General features: G+C 37.3%; 1 protein-coding gene and 1 long non-coding RNA gene across 4 annotated transcripts in view; one reads left to right on the top strand and one right to left on the bottom strand.

Moving 5' to 3' along the window:
• The window catches only part of LOC137080903 (uncharacterized), a 470,496-nt gene that overhangs the window by 30,363 nt on the left and 421,707 nt on the right, over positions 1-18,426 (top strand). The window lies entirely within an intron of this gene.
• On the bottom strand, positions 1,018-9,909 carry LOC137080871 (uncharacterized). Of its 3 annotated transcripts, XR_010906347.1 has the most exons (6): positions 9,814-9,887; positions 9,310-9,371; positions 8,951-8,974; positions 8,704-8,768; positions 8,215-8,296; positions 1,018-3,430 (listed from the first exon to the last, which is right to left on the bottom strand). It is a non-coding gene; the product is annotated as an uncharacterized lncRNA (long non-coding RNA). The 3 variants fall into 3 exon arrangements; XR_010906346.1 differs by having other exon boundaries at positions 9,310-9,909; XR_010906345.1 differs by lacking the exons at positions 9,310-9,371; positions 9,814-9,887 and having other exon boundaries at positions 8,704-9,286.

Below are 18,426 nucleotides of genomic sequence, written 5' to 3'. Positions count from 1 at the left end.
TCGGTGCGGAGGGTTGTAGACAAACTCATCAGCGCTGGGAAAAAGCATACAATCTCTCAGTATTAAAGTGTCGCTTACTAAGTTCAGGAACGTTCCTGAAACGAATCCTCTTTGTTGTGTGCTTCCCTTTACGCCTCCACGGACACTGACAGTCAGATCGATGACAGAAACACAACAGTATACAATGACCACACAAACCAAACCTCATCACTCTTGACCTCTGTTGTTTGACTTAAATACATTTCTGCTAAATCTTCTTCACTTTAACTCTCAGACAAATAAATAAGGCTTAAAGTGTTTCTGAGCAGAGAAATATTGAGGATGATTTTTTTTTTATCAACTTCTTTGTTAAGTTGATGTCATTTTAATCATTTATGTTACAGTTCAATAAGTAAGGAGTAACTGATGACCGGCCCTTGAATTATTAGAAAAAATAAATAAAATAATGCACACACAAGGTAGTAATGCAGTCAGAGGTGTCAAGTAACGAAGTACAAATACTTCCCAGATAGCACACATACGTCGGGCCGATGTCGGCGCGATGCACAAAGTTCCATCGGAAAGACATCGATCAGAGAGCGTTTGCTAATTGGGACAAAGTCGCCGAGACATCGGCATTTAATCGCGAATGCTGTCCGGCCGACGTGTGGACGATGCAAAACAGCAAATCCTGGCCACTATTCATGGGCTTTCTAGGACCTTTATTTAGGTCGAACCTTTCGGGTTACACCCAGATAGCACACTGGCATAGAATCAACGATACTCACGGCATTAAAGACCAACGTCACACACTCCATTCAAAACATCAATCTACGCAGATACTTTACTTACCTTATGCTGAATGACGTTGATGTCAGTTGAGTGAAACACGATGTTGATTTCAGTTTGGTACAGTTAACGTTAACACATTTTCTGTTTTAAAAATAGCAAATACTTAATACTAATAAGATACATTAGCCTGTTTATGTAATAATCACACATAGCATTCAGTTAACATTGTTTTAATATTTACAGAGCAGTTACAGATAGCCTACATGTTTACAGCAAACAATCTATATAAATATTCAATATGACAATATAATAGAAAAGGCATTTAATAGAAAAATATATATAATAGAAAAGGCATTTACATTCAAATACACAAAGAGGTAGGCTATACAGGTACATAAATTAAAAGCAAAATTTACTCAAGAACAACTGATCATGTACCACACATTATTTTTATTGGAGCACAAAAGGATATGTCAGTCAGAACATAATGAGACTCAAATCACAGGTTCTTTTCTAATGGTGACTGAGACTATGTGACTCTTTTTGTGTTACACAAAATAAATGCATATGGGTGAGTAGATGGTTTATAAAGAAAGCTTACCCTTGAAAATGTAGGGCAGAAGAATATTGCAGATGAATTGGTTTTCTTTTGCAACTATTGCAGCCTACTATCAGCAAGTGTAAACTCCTTGGTGAAAAAGGTGACAAAGATGTAACCCACATTTTCAATAGCATAGAGAAAATATTTTTAATTACTTTAAAAAATAAAATGCATATTATGAGCCAAAAAAGAGGTTTAAACCACACTGAAAAGTCATTATTAAATACCGATGAGAAGGATGCAATACTAGAGAAACTGGAAAATTAAAGCTTGACCATTGGACGAGAAATACTGATCGAGTCCGCAAAGTCCAGCCAATCTCTTGAATTAAATATCAATTGTATATATATTGACTACAAACAGAATTAATAGTTGTTAATGAAATAGGTTTGGCATTGGTAAATTGAGACTGGAAAAAATATAACCAGAACATCGACTCAAGCTATGCATGTGCTGTATAATATCGAGTATTATTTTAGCAAAACTAAGCACTGCTGACAGTGGAGAAAATTTCAGTAAAGTCACTGAGAAAATGTATTAGGATTTGTAAACTTGTAGTTTTCTTTTCTCTCACAAACACAACAGTTACATTTGTACTAATCCTATTCTACAAATCACAAATTAATAAAATTGTGGGCTCATTTTTTCCATCAAGGGGGAAAAAATCATACTCACGATCTCACATCATCTAACAAGTAAAATTTGTCCATGGCTTCACACTTTTGATACATGTGTGCACCAAACGCAGAATAAAGGTACGGTCACACTACACTTTACATTACATTGACGAGAAACCTTTGTATTAAAGTCAAGTAGATATTTTTTTTTATATTTTGAATATACTGTTTTTAAATGTTGAATTCATGTTTATATAAAGACTCTGCAGAGCATGAAGTCATATCATGTTTTGTCATGTTTTTATCATTTGTTAATTTGTAGAATAGGACTTGTGCACCACCAGAAAATAATTTGAAAAGGTTTAACTGTTGTGTTCTTTGTAAGAGAAAGAAAAGTTTGCAACTTCTAAAAAAAACATTTTTTCTGACTTTAAGGGTGCTTTCACACCTGCCTTATTTAGTTCAGTTGAATCGTACTAGAGTTCATTTCCCTCTTTGGTGCGGTTCGTTTGGTGAAAGCAGCAATCGCACTCGGGTGCGCACCAAAAGCGGACTAAACAAGCGTACCGAGACCTCCTTGAAGAGCTGGTCTCGGTGCGCTTTCAAACGAACTCTGGAGCGGTTAGCTGGTGGTGAGAACTTGATCCGACCTCGAACAGAACCAACTCCAAAAGTACTGATAATATTTTGACTAAACCAGCTGCCGTAGTTAGCTGCGCTGACATTATGTGCATGACATTATTACCTGATAGATCGTTGGAAATATTTTCGGAATGAGCGTGTCAGAGTTAAGAATAATTAATGCACGCCTCCGATTGAAGTGACGAGTGATGTGCGCTCGCCGTCTGCAATACGTTGTTTTCAAGTCGCATCCGCGCTTCATTATAGAAAGGTATTGTTTGCATACTGTGGTTAATACACAATATGTAGTAGATTATGGCCAGGGACAAAACCTGCCCGCAGTCGTCCTTCTATAGTGTTATAGTTTGCTGGCTTTTCCTCTTCTGTTGAAATTTTCCCACAAAGTAAATTCTGACCAATCGAAAAGCAGTTTAGGTAATACACCATGGCCAATGAGTGATGTGGATGTTGTCACGTGTTTCAACTGGTTCGGACCAAAGCAATCAGTGTGGTGTGAAAAGGAACCAAAAAAGCTGTAAAATGCAACAATGTATTATTTAATTGTTTGGCCTTGGTTCGGACCAAATTAACTGAACTAGAGATGTGAAAGCACCCTAAGTGCACTGATGTGTGACTATTCTTTACAACTACAAATCCCACTGTCACAGGTGTTCAGTTTTTCAATAATAATACCCTCACAGAACAGGGTATTGATCAGCCATCCATGCAAAAGCAGAGGTCAGTGTGGTGGACTGTTGGTACATCTGTCCAGGCCAACATTTGATGTCTTCATGCCTTCAACTGGGGATTCCCAGAGAACCTGTAACAAAAATAGTACAGTTCAAAATCCATTGTACATACTCATTACAAAGTATTGAATCTGGTTACACAAATTATCATACAAGGTTCAATTTAACTTTAGCTCAATATACAATATTTGCAGCATAATATTGCACAAAAGGCACGGTTTTGTCTTGCACTCTGAATATTCCATTAATTTGGCAATTTGTGACAAGCCCAGTGACATTGTCACATTTTCTTCTCTATTTAATTTTTATACAAAATGAATGATTAATGTAAAATATAAACAATTACATAACTAAACTGGAAAAATATTAGGGATGTCACAATTCTCAATATAATATTGACCCATTCGGTACGACACCCTTGGATCAGTAGGCGCTTGTAGTGTTGTCACGATACCAAAATTATGACTTCGATACGATATCAGACTAAAATATCGATATATCGATACTAAATCGATACCACAGTAAAAAAATAAATAAATAAATAAGATAAGATGCTTAATATGACAACAGAACTTATTATTCATTGTTATTTTTTACTAAAAATTCATGTGGCCAGCATGTTCCTTAGGGTTGGGCATCGTTTTGATTTGAACAATTATTGATCAATTGATCAATTACTATTAAAATTATCTCACAAATTTTTGCTATCAATGTATTTTTTACAATAGGGTAATTGTGTTGCAATAGCTTACACACAGCACAAGAAAGCTTGATTTCGAATGGTAAATTGAATGTAAAAAGACGAGTAAACAGTAATAAAATAAGAACAAATAAACAGATTACAAACAATAGCACAAATAAATGCAATAGAATAGAAGATAAAAATTAAAAAGACTGCTTTATTTTTTCAGGTAGGTCTAACATTCAGATAAGAAACTGAATTTAAAAAATGCATAGTAATTACATTTAAAACAACATTGGATAATGTTCTTTGTAAAAAATTCAATAGCGTACAGATGAAACTATTAAAGTTACACAAGTTGATCAGTCAAGAGCAGTGTGATCGTTTGTCTTTTTGTAGTTAGAATAACAAATGACTGCGGTCCCTTTAAGACTAACAGACGCATGGATCCTAAACACTGTTCCTGTTACTCGTTCTTCCTGAACTGTTTGCGACTGTGGTTACGTTAATACTCTTCCAGATGTGCACTGATAATTCTTTGAGTGTATTTGACCAATAATATGCTGGAAAAGGAAGCAAATGTTTGCACTTGTATCATGTCAGAGGCGGCTTTATTAGGGTAGGCTATGTGTGTGTGCGCTTCAGATGTGGAGCACGAAATCTGCGGGCATTAGTAGGCTAGAATTAATTTATGTGCAATCCCGCGCGAAATTCAGACCGATCACACACTAACACTAACACACTGTCATGAGGAAAAAGTTCAGCAGAACGCGCGTTCGCCGTGCTCAGAGGTTAACCGGGCTGAGTAAGAATATGCCGGTGTGTGTCAGCTCGCTGACGGTCGGAGAGGAGAGCGCAGCTAATATCGATACTGTAAAAACTGAGAATCGTATCGTTTCAGATATTCCAGTATCGATATATATCGAAATATCGATATTTTTGACAACACTAGGCGCTTGTGTATTGCATTAATTTCTGTGCATTTTATTTCTCTCTGAATTGGCTCTGTTTTGTGTGCCAATGAGTCTATGTTGATATGAGCAAAATATCCAATCACGATGCACTAAAGTTAGGGGGTGTTTAGCCACGGATGCAATGCTGGTGTCTTAGAGCGGTGAAGTGAGGCTGCAGTGCGCACCTCCATCGTTTAAACCTGTGGTGTGGGTGGGGTGTGCGATATAAAGTTAAAGAGTTAGTTCACCCAAAATTAACCCAATAACCCAATAAATTCTGTCATAATTCCTCATGTGGTTGGACACCGGTCAGACCTCCGTTCATCTTCACACACAGATGAAGATATTAGTGTTGAAATCCGATGATTTGATTTGATTTAATGGTTTATTTGAAAGGGGACAGTGCAATTTCATAAAACACATGAACAAACATGGTTAAAAAAGCCAGAATTAGCTAAAAGGCTATTTTTCATCTGTAGTCCCCTGGCCAAGATGTAAAAAAAGCAATTAAATACATATAAAAATATGTATCAGATTGCTCAGAAAGGCCTTCACTGACACCAATGTCATTTCCTCTCTCAAGACCCATAAAGGCACTAAAGACGGCGTTACAAAGCCCATCTCACTACAGTGGCTCTATAATCATTTTATGATAGTAAAGTAGTAAGTAAGGTAGTACTTTTTCAAAGTTCAGGAACTTTCGAGGGCGGGACTTGGGCGCTGAACATGCTGATTGGTTGAGCACACGCAGCATTTTATTTCAACCGCGCGTTCGTCTCAGCCATCTTACGTGCAATGTCTGTAATAGCTAATAATAATATACATTGTCATTTTAAATCTAGCTTTACAAGCTTTCTGAATATGCTGCTGAATCTGCATATTAGTGCTCTTTTCTGTCATAACCAGCAAAAGCAGCACAGCTTGAATCTCTTCCATACTTGTTATTAATTTTTTTTCACCATGTAAACGACCTGACCGATTACTTTTAAGTGTGTGTCCTTACATGACGTGACGGCGCGCGCCGCGCTCATGTTGACAAGAGAGAATAGTTAATTTTTCTGAGGGGTAAACATTTTATTTCGTAAGTTATGAAGATAATGTTGGAATAATGACACAGCGTATATTGCCCCAGGCAGTTTTTACTTTAACTGCGCCTGACAGAAGATTTGTTTTTCTGAGATGATTATTACACTTTACAACAAATAAATAGCTATAAATAATACTGTATTAGTCCTGGTGGCCGTTAAGAGTTGCTATGGCTACAGTTAACACACTCCAGCTGCTGGAGAAAACAGCGGTGACATTTTTGATGCGGCAGACAAGCTGCATGTGACAAAATGATTGCGATTGAAAGTCATCACATGTAAACACCAGATCAGTTTAGATAACGGCTCATGTAGACAGTCCACTAAATCTTTCAATCGGTATACACAAAAATGATTTCTGTCCAACACTGATGGAGGAGCAGTCGCGCAGTAGGTTACATCACCAGACTAATTTGCCTAATCTTCTTGGAACTTTAGATCGCGGTCGAAACGCAGACAGTTGCAGGTTTGGGGGGGGGTCTTGATGAGTAGGATAGGATGAGTAGGGGGTCTCTGCTAGGATACTCATCAAGATGGACATGTTGACATACTTCTTGTGCGAGTTTGTCCGTTTAAGCGCAAGACTTGTAAGAGAACTCAATATTTGCGTGCTGTGAGACGTGCGCGCTCTCGGATGATGCACAGAGACAGATCTTCTCAAAGCGCGCTAGAGTTCTCATTCGTGTCTTCTGGCTCTACACGCGGGTGATGAAGGTGAAAATGACTGGTTTTTCTTTTATTATCACTGTTGTTGTAGTGTATAACTGAGGAGCCAGTACATGTATCCATCGACAGGATAATTTAATAAACAAAGCATAATTTTCAAGTTATAACCCATATTATATAGTTCGGCCATATTGTTTTGGTGATGAAAGTCTTTTGGCAGAAAGCCGAAAATTTGGTGCATCCCTACTAAATAATAACTTCTATAGTGATGGGTGATTTTAAAACACTTCTTCCTGAAGCATCCGAGCATATCGATTCATGACCAAACTGCTGAAATCACGTGACTTTGGCGATCCGAATCATGATTCGATACTGATTCATAATGGTTCGAAGCTTCAGGAAGCGGTGTTTTGAAAACAGCCATCACTATATAAGTCGTTATTTTGCTTTTTTTGGCGGACAAAAACTATTCTCATCGCTTCATAAAATTAGTGTAGAACCACTGTAGTGAGATTTTTCATTTTTGGGTGAACTAACCCGTTAAATTCATATAACAAGATTATAACAGATAATTCCATTAGATTTTGAAAAATGTAATTCAATTTTGTGGAAAAGTTTTCCTTAATTTAAGTTCGTTCAATAGCTTTGTTTTTGAGTGTATTTTCCAGACTAACAATGTAACATTAAACCTATCAAAATAAATTAAAGGGATAGTTCACCCAAAAATGAAAATGTGATGTTTATCTGCTGACCCGCAGGGCATCTGAGATGTAGGTGTGTTTGTTTTTTCAGTAGAACTCAGATGAAGATTTTTAACTTTGACATGCATTATACGAGCGATATTAATCCATATTAAACCCCAACCCCTGTGGCTCGTGGCGACACATCGAAACGATCAGTTTCTGTGATAAACACAACTGTATTTGTTATTTTTTTACCTCATATAAGACGAATCTCATTTAGGATGAGTAGGTCAAAATCCCGGCGCGAACGTAGATGCCTCATTCGACCGATCCATCGAGGCACTAATAAGGCATATATCTATGATCGCACCGGGTTTTGACCTTCTTAGATGGAACTAATGGCGTTGGGAACACTAGATGAGATTCGTCTGATATGAGGTAAAAAATAACACAAATACTGGTGTGCTTCTCACAGAAAGTGATCGTTTTGTGTTTTAAGACATCAATGTGTCGCCACGTGCCGCTGTGTTTAATATGGATTCGTATGTCTGTGTGTTTTTTACTCTCATAGAAATACACCCCATTGACATGCATTATATGAGCAACAGCTAAGTTAAAAATCTTCATTTGTGTTCTCCTGAAGAAATAAACACACCTACATCTCGGAAGCCCAGCAGATAAACAGCACAGTCTAATTTTTTGAGTGAACTATACCTTTAATACAGATTGAAGCCTGTTGTTTTCAGTCTTTTGATGTGGGATAGTGGCAGCTATTGGGAAACTCACCATCTTCATGTACTAATTGTAGATGTCATCAAGGCCTTGTCCTGAAAAATCTCAGCACCAAACGCTGGGCTTTATATCTGATCTGGTAATAAGAGCACAGTAATAACTGTAAGAACTCTAATGATATCTTTACCCTCTGACACTGTATTGTGATATAATTCAAACATTTTAGAGGCTAATAGTATGAGCAGTGAGTACGCTGAAAAATAACTTAAATGCCTAAAGTTGTTGACCGCCTGAACCACAGTCAGCATTTAAAGTATTTAAGTATTTAGTAAAAGTATTTAAGACCATAACATCCTGTTATCATAATAGTTAATCATAAATACAAACTATAACACATTACATTTGTCACCTTGTCTAATTTTGCTGATTATTTTACCCTAAAGGCTTTTCACGGTCTCACTGTAACAACATGGAGTTAATGTTTTTAAAATGTACAGACCCCCAACTTTTGAACAGTAGTATAATTTTTGAGGTTTTGCTTACCAGTCATCTAGTTTTTAGCCTGAGATTTTCTTCAACAGGAGTGCAGGCCATCAGCATGGAAGAATCTAGGAACATAAACAATTTATCACAGAACCTATATAATGTCAGGCTTATTAGAAGGAAACAAGCTAGAGCAGAGGTGAAATGCAGATAAGAGAAAGTAGAATATGCAGAGTATACATACAATAATTTCTTAACATAATTTGTTTTAGGCTTACTTCATTTTACATTGCTCAGTGTTACTTACGTGTGGTTGTCAGAACCTTGCAAACTGTAATAAAAAATAATTTTGCAAAAGAAAATAACATGCATGGTGATGTAGGTAAAATATTTATTATGGTAACACTTTGGTATGGGAAACATTCACTTAACTTTTGCCTCAAATTCATAATTTACTGCTTAATAGATAGTAAGGTAGTTGTTGTAGCGTTTAAGTTTAGTTAGATACCAGAAAGAATTTAGGGATGTTGTAGTATAAGGTCATGCATTAATATGTGCTTAATAATACTAATAAACAGCAAATGTGCAAGCTAAGAATTGTTCACCTTACTAAAGTGTTACCTTTTGTAGAAAAAATACTAAAGATCTAAGTTAATGAGATTTTACCCTTCTGTCAGCAGCCCATGGGACCATCCTTTGCCTCCGTTGTTGTATTATTTTTTTTTTTACTGAAATCACAGGGGGGAAAAAATGAACGTAATTGGTATTAAATAATTAAACATTAAATGTAATTTAGGTTGTTGTTGTTGTTTTTTACCGTGAAAGATCTTTTCATTTGATTTTGCCGTTTCCTGTAATAACATTAACTTATAGCGAAGTTAGGTTAAATAAATTAGCTCACTTCCAATAACCCATTGACAGACTACCAGCAAACCTAAAAAAAACTATCAAAGCCTCTCTTCTGCACATAAAGACGTGATTAAAAACTCACTTTCATTAGAGCTATTAGCAAACTGCTAATAAAAAACGGTTGAGATGCTAACGGACTTTTTCAAAGACACTGAACAATTTTAATAAAGTAAATATTCGACAGAAGCGTGTCAATTACAGTAAGAAACGTGTACGGAACAGTTTTATATTATTTGTGTAATGTTTATGGACTAAACTTACCTGAAAGCAGCGAAAATAACAGGAGCGTGTCCGTTACTGTGCTGTTGCTGGCTTGCTGCAAACTCCGGCCCGTTTCCATGGTAACTTTCAGTGTTTGACTGTTCAACGCACGCCCGTCAAAGTCACGCAGCAGCATTACGTAAATAAACACGTACATTACCAATTTAATGAACAGTCAGTTTATTTATCAGATGATGACAAATGTTCAGACAGTTTGGCAACTCAGAAAACTTTGGCACAAGAGTATGCACCATTTCTGACTAAAAACTGTGAGGAATTCTTGGAGTGAAAACTGCGATTACAAACGGCCTGTTTTTTTTTCTGATTTCCTCGAGTGAAAATTTACCTAAAACCCACAGATGGCGTCGCGTCGCTTCGTCTTCTCTCGGGTTGGTGGCAAAGAGATGAATGGGCATCATGAGCAAACAACAGATAAACACAGCATCGGCCTCCAGTATATTGGGCCGACCCAAAGCCGACGAGCTGGAAATAAAGCGATATTCGCGTATGCCTGGCCGATACTTATTCGATGTTATGATTTGGAGGCCGACGTCCGCTCTGGGGCCGACGTCGGCCAGACGTATGTGTGCTATCTGGGTTCGTTACCTTACTTAAGTAGAAATTTTGGGTATCTATACTTTACTGGAGTAATTATTTTTCTGCCTACTTTTTACTTCTACTCCTTACATTTTCAAGCAATTATCTGTACTTTCTACTCCTTACTTTTTAAAAATAGCCTCGTTACTCCTCTTTCATTTCATCTTGTTTAAAAAAAAAACTATGCAGATAAATCGCGTCATCGATAGTGTGAATTTGATTGTGGTTGGATGAGAAGTGTAAACATATACCATTCCAACACCCTATTGGTTACATCGCGCCTGCACATGACTCAAAGCACAAATCACACACGGTGTTGCCAGATTGGGCGGGTTCCAGCGCACGATCGCGCGCACTTTCAGTCAATCAGCGATCAGCAGGCAGACGCGCTCATTCGTGACAGCCAGGTTTTTAGCGCGATAACTCGTTGTAGATGTATATTCAAGTGATTGCTATGCTAAAGTGGCATACATACAGTATATATATATATATATATATATATATACACAAGCCGTTTCTACAGTAAGGAGTGGTAGAGTGAACCAACTCTCAAACGTGGATTACACCTGTGACTCGAAGACTATCATCATGATCCTGTCCATCATAATACACACTCAGGACATCTGCAACTAGCAACCCCAACAGCTGCTGAAAGAGGTTTGAATCAATGATGAATCAGTTTTGACTGGGCTAAGTGCATGAACTTCACAAGGGTACTGTAGTTTTGTCAGAGCAAAGCTAAACGCATTGTTGTTATTTTTTTGTCGGCGAATTATTGTACAGTAGGCTATATATATCAATGAATTACGCATTTTGGCAGTGGTGTGTTTTAACGTGTGAAATGCCTGTTAATTATTTGCTTTTTCCGATATCTTATATTGGGCACTGTTTGCACTTAAAGTGGCTTCTTCAATAAAATATCATCACATTATTTTGCCAGTTTTGGTGACCTTTGAGCCAGTGGCGCCACCCCTGGCGAACCACCCCTGGCGAACCCCTGGCCACCCCACTGGCCATGGCGTAGGTTTGGGGGGGGACGCTAGGTACTAGTCCAATCAATTTTTAAAATAAGCAAAATGACGCGTCCCGTATCAAACCAATATGGGACGCGATGCACAAGATTGCATTTTAGCGGCGCTTTGCTGCCATAGCGACGGAGTCTCGAGAACATGCGCTGGAAACCTGCGCGGTTTTTTAAAAACATGTCGAGCTCGCGTCCACAGTTTGAACGCAAGAGGATTTCCAGATATAGGGCTGTCCAGTAACTTAAGATGAACCTAAGACAAACTGCACCCTTTGCAGAGAAGCATTTCAGTGTCTCAGGCTGTCTGACTTAAAGCATGTGATGACAGACACATCCGTGAACTAAAGGTAGGCCTATTGTTTTTTTAATGGATAATATAATATAATATTCCATACTTTATCAGAGCTTGGCAGACTTATTTTTTCTAGACATTAGAACGGTTAATTTAATAGGTTATAGCCTATTAATGTTATCAATTTATCATTTAGCAGTTTGATATTTAAAAAATATTTAGATTAAAATGAGACAAATAATTACATAATAATATAGTCATAATAGTAAATTAATAAAGAGGATTAAACATTTTTGAATTTCAGATTTGTCAGTAAAGTGGTTACTGGTTCAGAATGACTGCTTAAAGAGACAGTGCACCCACAAAAAATCTGTCATAATTTCCTCCCCCTCAAGTTGTTCCAAACCTGTATGCATTTCTTTATGTAGAATACAAATGAAGACACATTCCTACCATGGAAGTCAATGTTGCCCCCAAAGCAAACATTTGGTTACAAACGTTCGTCAAAATATATTATTTTATGTTCAACAGACCAAAGAAACTCTTTTTTGGGTGAACTATCCCTTTAAAGTACACCAATACAGGCTTCTAAAGAGCTCTTCAGAAATAAATAAAATAATCAAAAGTAAAATCATTTAAAATGTGTTCTGTTGCAACTTTACATACATGATTCCATGTTTATTGTTGAGCTGCTGTCATTGTTTCATTGTCACTCTTATCACTCTTTAACTGCCAAGTTCATAAATTATTTTCAAAAACGGATTCAAAACTGATTTGAAAAAAAAAAAAAACATACACACAAAATAACTTATTTTCAATATAAAAAATGATTGTGGACTGGATATTTGTTGACCTTTTATCACATTCTTGTACGTCAAAGATTAGTAACAACACTGGCTTTGATGCACTGTTAGTTTGTGTGCAGCATCAGATTTATTTATTTTTAATCCCTCATTTATATGCAGTTATTATACTCTATACAAATGCCAGAAACTAAGCTTCTTCTTTTTTTCTTCAGCACAGGCCTATCTAAAGGGTTAATGGTGCCACCTGGTTATCAACTGTAAAAATTACACATTTTACCTCTTCCCAACTGGGAAAACCACCAACAATCAAAAATGCATGATTATATGGTGTCATTGCTTTCCAATCAAAAAATGAGGCTATAATGGAAGTCAATGGGGCAAAAACAGCCACGAACAATAAATGAGGGAGGAAAAATCTGATGCTGCACAAAAACTAACAATGCATCAAAGCTAAAGTTGTTACTAATCTTTGACATGCCCAAGACTTTTATATATTTTATATTTAAAACAAGTCATTTTGTGTGTATGTTTTTTTTTCCAAATCCATTTTGAAAATAATTTATGAACTTGGAAAATAAAGAGTATTATTATTTTGGTACTGGATAATTTGAACTGAAGAGCCTCATAAATTAATAGACTTATTAATAAGTCTTTGTGCGCTCAGACAGCAACAGGTCAGCTCATGCCCGTCAGTCAACAATTTCAAAAGAAGTTAACGTTAGAAGACGTAGACTACTGGTAAGTAAATAAGTCCAAAAATATTTTTTAGTAAAAGACGACGCGGAATTATGTGTCGTGACGTGCTGCAGGCCGGTTTACTACACCAGTAGAATAAAATTCTGAAATTATGGTTTCTAGTTTTGGTGTGCCACCCCAAGATTTTAAGTGATCCCATCTGGCCACCCCTATGAAAAATTTCTGGAGGCGCCACTGCTTTGAGCCCTGCACAATCCTTCTTATGACACACTCCTGCAGTCATTAAAATAGTTCAGCTTTGTTTGTAATGTCCAATAGTTATATTTCGTTTAGTTTCTTTAATAAAGTTAATTTAGAAAAATGTTTGGATAATTTGTTTGTTTGTTAATTTTTTTTAAAGTGACAACCAAGCAGTCAGCGGCCGACAGTGGGTATGAGGTTAGGGGTGCAAAAGTCAGGGCCCGTAGGGCTCTAAAGCGTCGACTCAATCTGGCAACACTAATCACACATGTAGCCTACATTTACATTCCAATAAAGGTTATTCATAACTTATAGGCAACTAGCCATCATATCTTCCGCTTCAGGAAACATGCTCAGCAGTACACATATGTCCATTGTACTAAAATGCATACATTGTCAATGGGTATATGTGGCTGAAACAGGTAGCCAGTGCATCCCAAATTTTTCAACATTAACATTTTAATATAACATTATAGTCATTATGGCCTTTAGAAAAATGTTTTTTTGAGGAGGTGGGGTAGAGCACTATAGGCCCCGTGTTGTGTGGCCTTAGCTTTTGTCTTTAATGGCATTTTTTTCCTTACATTACTTTTACTTTTATACTTTAAGTAGTTTTGAAACCCAGTACTTTTACACTTTTACTTAAGTAAAAAGCTTGAGTTGATACTTTAACTTCTACAAAAGTATTTTTAAACCCTAGTATCTATACTTCCACTTGAGTAATGAATGCCAGTACTTTTGACACCTCTGAATGCAGTCAGGACACAAAAGTTTTGAGGCCAAAACCTGGAAATAAGCTGTGGTTTTTACCCTATTGTTTACTATATTTATTTGCTTGATCCGTGTTGTTGTGGGTTCTAGTAGTTTTGCTGTTGTTCAATATGTGTGTGATGAGGTTCAAAGAGTTTTATTCAGCACTTTCATGGTTCAAACTAAAGTTGTGCTCTCAATAACTCAGATTAATATAACTTCTTCACAGTGATCTTACTTTAGCTCTCCGTCTCCCAGTCTGCACAAGTGCCCAGTCCTGATGAGTCGAAAGTATTTCCTGGTGGCTTTTATTGGGTCTCTCCACTCAATTTACTGCTACAAGACACGTGTTTGTCATTTGCATTTGACGATGGAAAACAAGATGCAACTAAACTAAAAAAAGTTAATCTGATAAAAGATCACAGTACGGTATATAAAGAACCAGGAATCTAAAATATGTACATTAATCTCCAGTAAGACACTTCTGAGAAATCATGTGTGAAGCAAAGACGTCAGTCTTACGTGGTGTCTGAACAAAATGCTTTGAACCTCTCAGCTCATCAGGACTAGCAACATATTTATTCTATTGATCATATTGAGTCTGTTTGTATGTGGGTATGTTGACACATTTGAGGAAAATGTTAGATAAAAGGCTGCAAAGTTCACAGATCAGTCACAGAATTAGTTTCACAGTAAATATCCTTGTCTTTCATCCTTCTCGTGTGTTTAGTGCAAAAGTTCCGTAAAAATGCTAATCTGGATGAAGGTATTAATCTCAGACACAATCCATTATGTCTTAAATGAATGTGAATAACAGGAGGTGGAATATGTATCATACAGATATGCATTAGTATGCTGCTTAAGCACATTATATATAATGTTATTGTGCAGCTTTTTTGTGCAACAGCAACGAAAAGAAACCCTGTACTTGCAATTTATTTTGATTAACTTTGATTTAACAAATATCTCACATGTGCAGGGTTTTTCCTGGCTGACAGACCTGGTCTCTCTCACACACACTCACACACTCTCTCTCTCTCACACACACACACACACACACACACACACACACACACACACACACACACACACACACACACACACACACACACACACACACACACACACACAAAGTGAGAGAGCGTAAAAAGTAGCCTATCCACGTGATCTGCAAGCGTAATAGGCCTACTGACAACAAATTTAAAAAATGCAATGAAACAGTAATTTTTGCTTATCTTATGTTGATATCTCATTATGTATGATCTCTTACCTTGATGTTTCTTTTGTTCCTCATTTTTACATTATTTACAAATAATTGTTTTGGTGTATAATCATATCAATATTAGAAATAGCATGAACAATCAACAAATAGCAAAATTTTCTGCCATATTCAATTTAATAAAATGGTCAGCTAGCTAACAAACAACTTTGTTCTGTTTTCACCTCACTCCAGTCTAAACTAAATGATTTTAGACTATTTATTTTACTACACATTCAACAAACATAAGCTGAAATACTGTGGATAATTAAAACTAATTATTACTCTCCACACTTGCTAAATTGGGTAAGCACACTTGTGTTCTCATTTCTGAGGTGTTCTGAGTAAATGATTAAACTGATTCGTTCAGTTCAGTGTTGAACAGATCAGTTCTTATTACAGTTATTAAAATGATTCGGTTCAAATGAGTCATTCGGTCGTGAATCGGACATTAGCAGACCCGTTGTGTGTGAATCCCAGCTGTAAGAACATCTCGCAAGGTTTGTCACACAGAAAACACTTCATAACTGGATACAATTTGTTCCTGTTTATTTAAATTATGATGTAGCCTATGTCAGCTGTTTAGCTGGTCAGAGAAGATCAACGTTTTTTGAGCACAATTCACACCGAGCAGTAATTAAAAACAATTGTCAGAATGTGCAACGTTTACCATGGATTCGGGCTTCTGAACTTTTGATTTTGATTAATATGTGAAATATGAGAGAGCTAAGAATCTGCTTGTTTTGAAAACAGAGAGAGCGCACGCTGTGGTCTTGACCGGTCTTGAGATAAAATCCCAAGTCATCTTTGTCCGAGACCGAGATGAGGCCAAGTAAAAATGCAGTCGAGACCAAGACCTTTAAAAAGTGGTCTTGAGACACTTTCATCGGGGTGCCCTGGGTGGATGTCCTTCAGCCCTGCATGGTAGTGTATTTGTTTTCTTTAGTTGAATGGTGTGATTTATTGATACTTTCTATGAGTTCATTAATATGGTTTTGTTATTTCTTTTGTGTGAATGACCTGTGCAAAATCAAGCATTAAGTTATCTGCTCCATTGAACAGGGGTGCATTTTGCAGTTTTATCAATTTAATAAAAGTCTTTTTATGGGGAACTCAAGTCTCAGACCATTTCTTTGTCCGTGACAAACCTGTGTGCTTTGGGTTAAGCCTTTGGCTTATAGGGAGTTCCTGGGGTGAAAGTCCCTAGGTGCCATAGTCGACACTGAAAAATTCCATCCACAATCGATTGCCACTTAACGTTACACTAAATTAATGCACAAACATTCTTGCATTTTGGTGATTCGCTAGTTATTTTTTGTTTTAATCAGGCTCTTGTCCGTCAGTCAAGTAAAATTCTCTTTCACTTGTCCCTTCAAAACACCCACATGTCCCGGACAAGCGTTAATGTTGAGCCCTGCTTTGTATTCGTTGTAAAGATCTTTGTGGTGCCGTTTTAAAAGGATTGGGACTCGGTATCGGCAGATACTCAAAATCAAATGATTCGGACTCGGACTAGAGGGCAAAAAAACCTGATCGGGACATCCCTAGTATTAAACCTAAATATTTTGTTTCATTTACATTCTTAATTGTTTGTCCATTTACTTGAATTTCTTGAGTTACTTATAATTTACGTTTATTTGAAAAAAACATTGAGACCATTTTATCAACGTTTAAGGTCAGACAAGACGTATGTAACCATCGTGCAACTTTTTGCATCTCTTTTGATAATTTGTCAGCAATCTCCAGCTCGTTTTCTCCAGAAGTGAAGATAACCGTATCATCTGCGTACATGATTATGTCAACGTCCGAACACACTGTATGGAGGTTATTTATTTAGATGGTAAAAAAAAGGGTCCCAAAATAGACCCTTGCGGCACTCACATAGAAGTGTCTCTGAACGCAGATTGGATGTTATTCACTTCAATTTACTGTAAAGTATCTGATGATTGACTGTATCAAAAGCTTTATGCAGATCAAGGAAGACTGCTCCCACCACCCTTCCCCGATCCACATATGCCCTGATAGTTTCCAGGAAGTAACAACAGGCAGAGTCTGTTCAAGGGGGTAATCTAGCGCTCGGAAAGCGTTCCACCCCTAGGGGCTGCCATTGCTAACCAAGCCATCACCTGCTGTTAGCATCCCATTGACTCCCATTCATTTTTGAGTCACTTTGACAGTTAATAACTTTACATCTGAGACGTTTAAAGACTCCATTTGTCCATTGTTTATTTCTAAAGAAACACGACAATGCATAAAAGGCTCCATTACCTTGTATCTTACACTATCGCCCCGCAGAAGCTGTTTTTGTAAAAAATAGGCTAACGATTGCGTCATAACCAACGCGACTCTGTCGCACAGTTGAGAAACTACCGTATAGACCTGAGGAGACGCTCGCAGGCAATCTTTTACTGTCTATGAGACAGTCAGGGGGACGTGGAGACAAAGTCTGATAAAGTCAAGGGGGAAGAATGGGGAGAAGCCCATAGTGAGCCAAAAGCAACGGGAGAAAATATTTAAACAACGTGATTCAGCTTTCACTTTCCACAACTACTAGAAGACCTACAGCTGTCAGACAGGAGGCTCACGTCACATCTACGTCCTCAAGCTCAGTCTGAGCCGGCGCAGTTCGCTCAGCCATCAGGAAGTGAGTGCCCCTAGGTAGACTTCATTATTCCGCCGTAGACGTCAATGGGGTCGCTGTGTCCATTTCTTTTACTGTCTATGAGTCTGTTGAGTATTTCCGTCTGAAACCAAATTGCATTGGATTTAAAAGAGCTTGTGATTCAAAGTGGATGGTAAGTTGCTCTGCCACCGTCTTCTCGAGCACTTTTGACGCAGCTGGAAAGATGCTTATTGGATGATAATTGTTCATGTCTTGTTTGTTCCCAGACTTAAATATCGGAGTGACAATCGCAGGCTTTAAGGCTGCTGGAAAAATATCCTCACTAAT

The sequence above is a fragment of the Pseudorasbora parva genome, chromosome 1 (assembly GCF_024679245.1).
Source record: "Pseudorasbora parva isolate DD20220531a chromosome 1, ASM2467924v1, whole genome shotgun sequence".
NCBI classification, from domain to species: Eukaryota; Metazoa; Chordata; class Actinopteri; order Cypriniformes; family Gobionidae; genus Pseudorasbora; species Pseudorasbora parva.
Note: the sequence above shows the minus strand (reverse complement) of the source record. Positions and strands in the feature narration are given on the sequence as shown.